The sequence below is a fragment of the Spodoptera frugiperda genome, chromosome 5, assembly GCF_023101765.2.
Source record: "Spodoptera frugiperda isolate SF20-4 chromosome 5, AGI-APGP_CSIRO_Sfru_2.0, whole genome shotgun sequence".
Classification (NCBI taxonomy): domain Eukaryota; kingdom Metazoa; phylum Arthropoda; class Insecta; order Lepidoptera; family Noctuidae; genus Spodoptera; species Spodoptera frugiperda.
Genome location: NC_064216.1, coordinates 6,388,571 through 6,400,792, shown reverse-complemented (window position 1 = coordinate 6,400,792; position 12,222 = coordinate 6,388,571). Strand labels below are relative to the sequence as shown.

At 33.5% G+C, this 12,222-nt stretch overlaps 1 protein-coding gene and 1 long non-coding RNA gene across 6 annotated transcripts in view; one reads left to right on the top strand and one right to left on the bottom strand.

Moving 5' to 3' along the window:
• The window catches only part of LOC118271835 (cytochrome b5 reductase 4), a 92,014-nt gene that overhangs the window by 39,382 nt on the left and 40,410 nt on the right, over positions 1 to 12,222 (top strand). The window lies entirely within an intron of this gene.
• On the bottom strand, positions 986 to 3,529 carry LOC126910691 (uncharacterized). 2 transcript variants are annotated; one of them, XR_007705317.1, is made up of 3 exons: positions 2,255 to 3,529; positions 1,678 to 2,144; positions 986 to 1,325 (listed from the first exon to the last, which is right to left on the bottom strand). It is a non-coding gene; the product is annotated as an uncharacterized LOC126910691 (long non-coding RNA). The 2 variants fall into 2 exon arrangements; XR_007705316.1 differs by having other exon boundaries at positions 1,678 to 3,529.

The following is a 12,222-nucleotide window of genomic DNA, read 5'->3' as shown; positions in this document are numbered from 1 at the left end:
GTATTTTTCAAAATACCTTTTAGAAGATTTTAGCTTCCTGAGCGAGGAAAGGCTGTATAGGAACGTTCAAGCTTTCTTTGAAATACGTCTAGAACAACGTTGTTTTAAATAGAGGGAGCTTCATCTATTCGTACTTTAAATAGTGAATAAAGATACCTATATAAAAAAAGATACAGAAGAAAGGTGATCTTGGTAAATATTTTTTTATCATATTTGGCGATATAATTCTATTTGTTGAGGTTGAAATCAATCCAAAACAGAAAGCAAAATATTTTCTTTGCAATCTATTTGTTCGGTAACATCAGCCAAATGTTCCTTTGACGCAAACCTTTTTCCATCGTTCATCTGTCTCCCGGGAGACTTGTTCAAACCGGTTTTACACGTGCTGATGTGCCCATTGTCTTCGTCCAAATTGTTATCGTATTTCCACATGAACGATTGGAAGATTATTGCGAATTTTCTTTTGGCAAACAAGAGCACTTGTCGTTCGTGTAACTATGGAGTTACGTTCTCCTATGTCGGGTATTGGTAGGGATGAAAGTCGGATCACTACATACCTTGTGTTCGCTGACCTAAATCTAATACAAGGATTTCTATTGAAGGAAACTTTTCCGCATTTAATCGTATCATTGCTTTCGTGTTTTCGAACTAATATTACTTGATATGTGATCATGTGAATCTCTTGTTGTGCTTATAAAAATCATACCGCCATTTTTGTTTCATTGTAGAATAAAAATGTATATGTATGAACACAATATGCCAGTTGTTATTATCATTTTATTTGAAACTAGCTGACCCAGCGAACTTCGTACCGCTTTCGCGTAGCAATGATGCTCTACTTTATTTTGTATAGCTGAGTTATGTATGAGTCCCTATTCAATTTGAATTGGAATCTATAAATATCCTCCATATAAAAATGAATCCATAATTTCCTGATCTCACTATACCTGAAAAGGACTTTACTAATTAAAAAAAAAACAAAATATATTTTCATAATAGTATTTATTTCATAGGATTCAATCATTTCACTGTCCTGCAGGCGCCTTATCGGCTCTGATGACAATTTTGTGATTATCTGATGGCATGCGGTCTAATGCATTTGTGAATGTCTAATGCATCGGTCTAATGCAACTAATTCATTGTGTTGAAGGAAAAATGTTTGAAGTTGTTCATCACAATGGATCTCTTTACTGAGTTGTTGTGTGCGCAACGCTGATCGACTTCTCTTGCTGAATTGTCCATAAAATATATTTGCAAAAATGTATAGTCTTCAACAGGCACTGGCAATAAGGAACCTGTTTGATGATATATTTGAATCCCTGAATCTGCAAGAATATAAATATGTATACAGGCAATTGTATAGCAAATTGTACCACCATGTGGCTCGCAAAATACTGCCACAATACTTTACATCATTTCAAATTAAAACTACTTTTAACCTCGACATTAAACAGCCTTCCACGGCAGCTTTAGGTAGTAGGCTTTACCAAGAACATCTTGCTCATGCCACTATAAAATACAACATGTTATAAATGTTGCTGATTAAGTCTTCGGATTATAGACTATTATTATTAATTTGATTTATTGTTTACAAAATAAACACATCACTGACTCGACATATTTTGCACCAGCTACATGGTTTTAAAACTAAAAAAAAACGTTTGCCATTATACTTACTTGCTAAAAGTAGGCAAAAAATTGTCTCGTATAACTTTTGTTGCCCCAAATGATGTCATTTGAAAGCAATTATTGTACTGCTGGATATGAGTCAAAAATGAACCAATGAATGTAGTGGCTCTGGTGGCGGTACCAATGGCGTCAATTTGACTTGGCCGCTGGCGCAACACAATCCAGAGGCTTAATTTTTTAATTCCAATCCCAACGTGGACACACAATGTTCATTAGTCCAATAGCAACAATTTGCTCTGAACTGTAATCAATTGCCACATTATAACTGAATGCAGCTTTGTGGGGATTAAACACAACATTTCTATCTTGATATCGATTCAGTTTAAGTTCATTTCGCGCTTCGCGATGCTCATCAGTTTGATTTGCTCTTATATTTCTTTGACTTGCCGTATTTCGAGTTCTGCGGCCTAAGCTTGTACGTCTGGTTGGTAGCATTGTTAAAAACGAAATTCCAACTGAAAATAAAAAGCTCTCATACATTTTCTGCATAACCGTGTATACCAAATTGTAGTATTGTGTAGTCACCAAAAGTTACTAAAAATCAATAATGAAGATGTAAACTTACCTTGATTAAAAAACACTTATTAGCAAATAAAAATCTTCTTAGTCTTTAAAACTCGAAGAAATATTAAGATAATCTCTCAGAAATATTGAAAAATATACATTTAATTTTGCATATTTTAAAAAACGCGCAATACGAATGTCAATGTCATTCACACCAATAGACTATATTGAAAGAGCATCGTTTGTTCGAAAACGTGAATAGAAACTTTAATTTACACAAAATAAATTTCTGAACACACGCGTAACTGTTGATAATTTGTCATTATTTCTGAACGCCCGCATAATTAATATTTGAGGAATTTCTATTAATGCTTAATGCACTTTTCAACATTTTCAATAGATTAAAAAAAATACAGACAATTGTTTATTCACCCTTTTCATAGTTTATGCATAAATGTCAATCATTATTTACAGAATTTGAATTTAGAAACAACAAATATTTGACATGTACAAATGAAAATTTATCGAATCTAGCTTTTGCCCGCGACTTCGTCCGCGTAGTGGTGTTAGTGGTCAAAATGCTGCCGTATGTCATCTAAAATGTGAATTACTTGAGAATATGTTACTGTTAGCATTTTTAAAGATATGTATTCCAAAGAAACCACGACCGCCGATTCATCATTTTATAATCATGATGAAAAGTAGCCAAGGTTATCTATATTATTATCCTTTAATTTCCTATATATTGCCTATCAATAAAAAAATACATTGTATCGTTGTTATATTCCAAAAAAAAGAACATTCGTGCAAGCGTAACCTCAACACAAACAGGATTACTTTCGCATTTATAACATTAGTATGGTAGTAGGGATATTGGCGATTTAAATAAGTATATGTGTATTTAAATAAGTATTAACGAAAATGACGAATTTTCAAGCAAACATTAATCTCCTCTATCAAACATACTACGCCTTCTACCCTTTTTATTAAAAAGTAGCCTGTTCTTTCGCTCCTCATTACGTGTCTAAATACAAAATTTCACTGTTACAGCTTTAAAAATGACGAATTTCCATATGACCATTCATCCCCTATTTTTACCCACTCTCCCGTATTTTTTGCAATAAAAAGTACACCATGTTCTTTCGTTTATCTTTAAGTGTCTAAATACAAAGTTTCACTGTTACAGCTTTTAAAATGACGAATTTACATATGAGCAGTCATCCCCTCTTTTTACCCATTCTCCGCTATTTTTTTGCAATAAAAAGTATCAAGTAAGGTCTATTCTATCTCAGTACCAAATTTCATCAAAATCGGTTCACTGGTTTATGCGTGAAAGCGTAATAGGGTAGATGACTAATTTTTATTTTAATGTCCGTCTTGTAGATTATTTAAAAATATTAGACACGTATTTTTTATTTTCTTACGGAAACAAATACTTTCGAAGATATATCCATTTTAAATATCGCGTGACGTCACTTTAGAGTACGTTTTATACTCTATAGTGACGTAGTTAGCTCCCACTCCTAAACTTTGATTCGTTTTATCTAAGTATTGTTATCTTATATGACAAAATAAAAAAATACGTGTCTAATATTTTTTTATTACCTAACTGACGGACTAATTAGATTTTTAATTTTCATACCCTGTCATCATCCCTATTACAAACAGACAGAGTTACTTTCGCATTTATAATATTAGTAGGGAATCTATAGCATTTGTTTTTTAGTATCCAATAGCATTTATCCAACAATGAACTTTATCCAATAGCAATAAAGCTCAAATTGACTCTACGTATTAGTTAGAAAACGTTTGTATGGGATAAAGGAAAGGGCAGTTTTTAGGGTTTTTCCGTCAATTATTTGATATTTTCTCACCTTTTAAACCTTCCCTGGACTTCTACAAATAATTCAAGACCAAAATTTGCCAAATCGGTCCAGCCGTTCTCGAGTTTTAGCGAGACAAAGGAATAGCAATTGATTTTTATATATATAAATAACGTCGTAGATATGAAATTATATTTTTCTCTAACATTGAGACTTTGTTTAGCTTTGTTTTGTAAACAACCTTTGTTCTTCGTAGAAATACGATAATGAAGTCTACAATTATATAAATCGTTACATTCACTTACAGCAAATAGCTCGTGTTTATGTTTATCTCCGTTTGCTTTCCCCCTCCGGGCTGGGCCTCCCCCTGATTGCTGCAGTTTACACAATCACCCCATCTACTCAATGCCAAGCTATTTTCTACTCAAACTTTCTGTTTTTGTAATTAATTATAACTCGTCAACGATGCCTATAAGTTACCAAATAAACGCGTCCAAATACATCATAATTATAAAATTATAGTACTCGAGTTGAACATCTGTTGGCCAATAAATCATGCTCGACTTACCCTAGGGACGGTCTTATTTCACAATTAGGCTTTAAAACATCTAATATTCTGTCCAAACAATAAGCTTATTTAATAACGAAACTTTCTCTCATAAGAGAGGTATTATATCTCTTAAGTCTTGGCAAAGAGCTTAAAGGGAACGCCTTACCTTAATAGACAGGGAGCCTGTTAGTTTATGCAGGCGTGCTTGCATTGTACCGGACTTGTTAAGATCTCGGCCACTCGACACACACGATCCTTTGTCCTTTAGTGGCCCAGAGTCCATTGTTGGCTCTCAAGTAAATCTTCACTTAATCGGTTTAAACGAGAGGTCGTTGACATCTAAACTGATTTGGACATCACTAAATTACGTGATCGCTATAATCAGTTCATATGTCAATCCGTTCAGGCTCATCTCGTGAAATGCTATTAGGATTCCATCATTAGTCATGTTAAATGGAGTGCCAGTATTGTTTGCTATGTATTGTATATCTCATCTCACTAATATAGAGATCTCTCGGTATTGCGTTCATAAATCATATTGTTCTGTTCTATATAAATTACATTGCTACATAGTATTAAACAAAGTCGCTTTCTCTGTCCCTATGTCCCTTTGAATGCTTAAATCTTTAAAACTACACAACAGAGTTAGATGCGGTTTTTTTAATAGATAGAGTGATTCAAGAGGAAGTTTTATATGTATAATAGGTTACTGTTGCACCCATGCAAAGCCGCGGCAAGTCGCTAGTAAAAATATATTAAAGTACATATATAGTAATTGAATTAGTATCCATATAATTTTCCAAAACACTTAACGGATTATATCATATACCTTTTTATGAGGGTTCCAAATTTTGAATTCGCAATTTATGGTTTAGGGACCCAGCATTAAATAAATAATAAAAACTTTTCATACAAATCTGCCGTTATCCTCTTTATGTTTATTAGTGACTTTCTACAGCGGTTTAAGGGCTGCGGAGCCTTTGATTAGAGGCCTAGAATGGAAAACCAAGATTAAAGATACTTTCTTTGTATTTCCCCTGGAAATAGGTTACGGTTTGTTTAAGAAAAACGTAAATTATACTCAAAGAGGATACACTTTAATTTAATAAATAAACAGTAATACAAATCATATTAACTCACACTTTTTTTTTGATGGGAGAAAATCATCCAATGGCTTCTGCCGCCGTGGGTGAGGCGAGGAGTGTCTTACTGACTAAAAACCACTCCGTTCCTTCTCCTGCTTTGAGTCGGAGCTTCGGAAACCTGTTACATTGTCCGCAGATCCGGAATATTAATTAATAAACTGACACTCAGTATTCATTCGGACTCAAAAGTTCAATAAAATCACATTTGCAACCACTACATCCATTAGCCAATGAATAAGACAATCATAAATAAACCATATAAAAACAACAGCCCATTTCCCCCAGTATATTATATAAAAATATATTATTATTTATAAGCGTCGTCAGTTCCTCAATGATAGATCAGAGATTATTGGGAACCACACCCACATAGCAATAAAGACGCATAAAATATATTATTAATGGAAACGCGTTCCATTTTATAGATGTTGTTATAATAAATATAAATGTATACAATAATAATAAAATAAGTGATCAAAATCAGAGTACGATTAGCTTTTGTATTGAGGAAAATTCTGAGTATGAACGTTCAATTCGTTGTCGAAAATATCTGCTTAAATTTTACAAATCTAATGTTTGTATTCCTTTCATGTTTTAATTGCGGATTTGTATATATTTTTCGCTAGTTACTTATGGAATTAGTCATAAGGAAGGATCCTGTGAAACTACAGAATCTGATCGAGTATCAACATTTTACACATCGATCATCGAATTTAAAAAAAATTGCCGTGAACCCAGGATCTGATGAAGCACTTAACCATCGACACAATAATAAAATTTTCCTTTTTGAAATTGTCAATAATATGCTTACTTCACTGGGAAATAAACACTTAAATCACTAGGTAGCTAGCTTAAAACTATATAGTAGAATATGTATGTAGGTATTTCTATTAAAGATTCACTTTCGTCTTCCTTTATGGATACTTCTACTTAATAATATAAGGTAGTGTCATCTCCATATAATACTAGGTTAGTTTTTTTTTTTTTTTTTTACAACTAGGTCGAAAATCATCCAAGACTTTAACGCCAGGGCAAAGCGAGCGGAATGTCAGAATCTCACTGACTAAAAACCACCCCGTTCCTACTTCTGCTTGTCGAGCCGGAGCCCCGGTAAACCCGCTAGGTTGTCCGCAGCTCCGGATATAATACTAGGTTAGTTTCTTATAGCCTTCTACACAACTAGGTCGAAAGCCGGCTCCGAGCTTTAACGAGATTCGGCGGAATGTCAGAATCTCACATGGAGACACTGGCACATTCTGCCTTTCACAAGCAAATCCCCAATTTGCTCTGTTAGAAATTTTTGGTGTGGCCAGCTAGAAAATATTTGAATTTCGATTTTATTTCACGTATAAGTAACGTAACATTTTATGGTGTCGGTAGCCATGTTTTTCTCATATTTTTCATAACAGTATAGATATAATTATGTATTTATTACAAAAACCCATTTTCTTAATTATTACCTAAATACATATGTAGTATATTAAAATAATTGCAAATATTACCGGTTTCCTTATCAAATATTTTATAGGTTTTACCATGGGATGTAGACATGCCTTTTATTTCTTTTGTTTACCTGTGAACTGTAGAATGGAATGCATTGAAATGATAACTTATGGAGTTCACTTCATGTATAACGATAAAAAGTAAATAAAACAGAAGATAAATTCTATACTTGTTTCATCCATTGAAAAATTGAGATACGATCAGGCGGTTTCGTTTTGATATTCAGTGTCTCATATGTATATTTACTGTAAATATCACAATATTTGTGATACAAATAAATATTTACGCACCAATTGAAATATTTTTGCTCTGACCAATATTGTTCCGATACCACGAATTAAAATATCTCTGTTGTTTTTCGCAGCTGCAGTTCCATTATTTTTGGAAACAAATGAACAATATTTTTACATAATATTTTACATTCTGTTACATAATTATGTTTTAAATATAATATGTCAGAATAACAACGAGGAATGAACGAAGGAGGTTATATTTATCCCGCCCACACGTTCCACGTGGAAATAATTCAATGATTGATGAATGTTTTGTTTATTTTTCAACCAGTAATGAATTAAATAAATACTTCCACTCTTTAATTTTCCGCGTATTTGACATTGTGAGATAAACGTTCATTGATGTTAGTGAATTACAAGTCGAGTCGATGTGGAATACATGAAAAGTTATAATGAATGGATTGATTGTATATATTTTAGTCAATCCATTCTTTAGCTAAAATAAAGATATACGGAGCTAATATGAATTAATCATGTTACGTTTAACGAGTTCGTTGGTTCATTCGCGCCAAATCAGACGTGTCGATTAGTTTTCGTTCAACGTAAAGTAAACGATCGTATGAGCTACTGGTGTGATTTGGAACTAGTTGAGGTCCTTTGAAGAGTTTACACTTGTAGGATAAGCTATCCTTTAGTATTCTCATACACTTAGAATTGTTATTAAAGAAAGAAGCGGGTCTTACAATTGAATTGACTTTGCTATTTATTCATTGTGTCAAGAAAATGAAAAGGAGTCAATACGTTATGACTTGTTTAGGTACGTCATATGTACCTGCGTGAGTCCCTTTTTCACAAAGAAAGGAAAACAATATATCTTTTAGGTGTAGTTATATTTTCTCAATTATTTATGTAGTCTTAGTAACCACTAGCTAAAGTGAACCGACGTAATATTTTACGTGTGAGTTGTTATAAATTTATGAAGTTTTGTTTATCAAATATTATATGTATGTAGTAAAAAGTATTAATAATCGATACGGCCAGACTTTGTATATACGTTCGGTGATCGTGATAAATACTTTTTTCTGTTAAATATCTAATTTGGTTCTTCAGCGACATTGTATATTAATGTTTCGGCTTCAAAAAACGGTCCTTAATAAAATTTTATGAAACATTATACCTACCGTTTAAATTACGTCTACCAATTATGAAGAAAAATGATGCTATTAATTATTTTAAGACTTTGTCTGTTAATTATTATCTCTGTTATCCAAACGGTAGTAAGTGTCAGTCTAAAAAAGACTTAGTGTTGTATTGTAATAAGCCTCATTTTTAAGTACAAGTTATTTACTTATAGATACCTCATTTCTTTACCTTCGACTTAATTAAGGTAAGATTGGTCTCAGATATGGAAATGCAATTGTACTTTTCCATTGTGTCTCCATAAGACAATAGAAACCGTGATACGTTTTTCGCCTTCATTTAAAATTCTTGACCTTTTTACTCGGCTATTTTCAGAACGTAACAGCTAACTCTTTAAAATGAAAAGCCTTTTGGTTAAAATGTTAAGAACCATTCATTAAGTTTTCGACGTAAAACTAAATATTTTGTTTTAATCGACATGTATGAAATTTGGTTCTTTTTTAACTGACTTTAGTTATATTTTTTACGTTCGCCAAAAAAAAAAAGAAGCACTTCATCCCCATAAATAGCGACAGGACAGATAGACAAACAAACTTTCGCATTTGTTATGTATTTAACCAAAATACCTGTCTCTTTTTAGGTTACAAAGTCAGGAATTTTGGGATTAAAGAAAACGTGAAACTATGTCACTGTTCAACCCTTAAACTGTCACATACATCGCATTCCTTTAGCGAAGAATTTCGGAACTTGGATCAATAAGTCCTATGTACGCTTTACACACAACTAATTTGTAAGTTGAGAAAATAGTCAGAAATATTCCCAAGCTTCGTAAGATAGTTTCAACAGTGTCTCAAGAAAATTAATTAATAAACGGCTGATGGCGGTTGAGAGTAATTTGCTGACTGGGCATCAAAGCTCGTCGTCACTTTGACAATTTGCCTCTTATAAATAATATTCCCGTGGGACGCATAACATAGGAAATTACCTTATTCCGCCGAAAGTGACGAAAATAATTAATCAGAGTAGAGGGAAACTGTTCCTTTTTTCTTATTCTCTTTTGCCACTCGTGACTCGCATTTTGTTGCAACATGTCTGCTTGTTTGTTTGCAATATTATTTCCTATAATAAAAAAATATGTGAATAGTTTTTTTTTTTTGAGGAGGAAAGTCATCCAACGACTTCCGCCTTGAGTGAGTCAAGAGGGAGTGTCAGACTCATACAGAAAAAAACCACCTGTTCCTTCTCCTGCTTTGAGCAGGAGTCTTGGTAACCTGTTACGATGTGTATAGTTTGTTCCCCAAATTTTTACTAGTTTCATAGAATTAAATAATTGACATTCATTAACAAAACAAATATCTTACTGAGAATGACCAAACCTCCCTCTATTACCTATGTATATCATAATTATTATCAAACTCAAGATGGCATGTTCAGTAGTCAATCTGTACGATCATTAGTCTCCCGCTCACTTCCACTAATGACATCCCACGATAGGCACGAGCAGCCGACATTATTACACATAGTTCAGGAACATTATTTGCTCGAGTAAGTCTACTCCTATCATCAAACTCCCACACGTATCCGACCACAATGTCGAACGATATAAATAAAATCGATAGCATATAATAATTATACTGAGTAATATATTATTATCGCATACGTAAACCTTTAAAGGTTCAAAAAAAGAACGTCTTCCTGTTTAAAAGGCACCTGTAACTCCTATGGTGTTGCGGGTGTCCTTCGGCGTCACTGATGGTCATATATGTATAGCCACTGACGGTCACTGATGACCATCTAGTAATTTGCGTTGTCTTTCATGCCTTAATGATGCCATCAAAACTTTTGTCCTACAATAATACTTACATCAAATAAATAGACAAAGAAAATGATGATGCGATTCCGCAATGCTCAGATTTAATGAAATGGCTGACGGCGCAGCGTAAAATTGAAAAAGATCGTTTAAACTTTAAAATCTCTTCCATAGTGTTCATTTTTAAATGCAAGTAAGCAATTTTGCGCTGATTGACTTGTCAGTCACAATGTATTCGAAACAAGTAAATTAAAAACAAAAAACAAAGTGGTAAATTGCTTAGAAAATAAAAAAGTCTTTGTTTACCCATGCATGTATAAAGTATTGCTTATACGAAATCTATGATTGAATACGTATTTACTGTAAAATATTATCTATTTACCTTCAAAATAAAAATACGTACAATTTATTATGAAAAATATACAAGGCATTTGACGTCCAAACAGCAATTTATCTGCGAGAAGGTACGTTGCTTTCATTAAAGCGTAAAATGGGAGTATTCTAAAAAATCTCATGCATAAAGATTTAGATATAAATCACGTTGGGAAACATTTTTATCGGGAGAACAGGGAAAATGAATATATAGCTATGAAATATAGTGCCTACCGTCAAATGGTTTGCCATATGAATCATCCGTTATATCGATCAGTCGCTGTCTGACATTTCAAGGAATAGGTCGTCGTTCTAGTGTTCAGCTGCTCAATTACTCGGCAAACAACAATGCTTACCTTTTAAAGGGTGGCACAAGAAAATTGATGGAGAAAATTGCGAGAAATTACTGTGTCAAACTTATTTCTGTTTAAGTTACGTGACCAAAGCTTTATGTTATACATTTTGTTGTTAAAAAGAATTCAGAGACAGTGTTCCGAAAATTGTGTCAGCCAAACTTAATTGGAAGTTGCCAAAAAAGTGTCGAATAAAATACAAAAACATTGAACCGACTATTTTGGAGTATGTTGACGATAAAAAAATAATGGTCTTGTTAGTTAAATTCTTATTGTATTAAATGTCGAAACAGCGCAAAGAGAAAAAGCACATCCAACTCTACCAGACAAAATAACTAAGTAAAACTCGTCTGCAACTAAAATCCATAAATTAGCATACACGTTGAAGCGCAGCTCGAGTGTAATTTAATTCTTCATCGTGAAGTTTTGCAGAGAAACGTACACGTACACACACAAAGATAGATAACGCTTCACAGACTCGCGCTGCTCTATAACAAGCTCTACTGTCACTAGTTGTCGCTACTCTATTGTATCGTCATACAACTTGCAATATCTACTGTCTGAAACTAGAACTGAATTGGATAAGGTATCTGCATTTCATAGTAAGGTATCTTCACCTGTTTTATGTTTATCTTTTACTTACTAGGGATAGAATTTTGTCAATGTTTAGAGAATTTTGCGTAGCAAGCAAATGTACAAACAGATCTAGGCTGGAGACTTCGGAGCTGTGGACTACCATCCCGTCAATACCATCCAGTTCAAATGAACGGGATGATTTTTAGTCAGTAAGAGTCTGACACAACCTGTCGCCTTGTCCAACACCAAATTACCCCTTAAAAAAAAGGCTAGAGACTGGCCGTTAGTATTTCTCAGATGTATTGATAGGTGGTTATTAGAGGTTAAACATACAATAATTTTCTGAACATAAACAATGTTCGAGCATCAAATATCGTATGGTTCCGGCCGATCGACCGGCCAAACGGTCCCGGTTGTCATTCCTGGAACAGTCGTTAACGTCGTCATGGAAATAGACTAACCAGATACATCGAATTTCGCCTTGATTTCAGTAAGTTCATTGCTATACCCATTGGCCTTGAAAG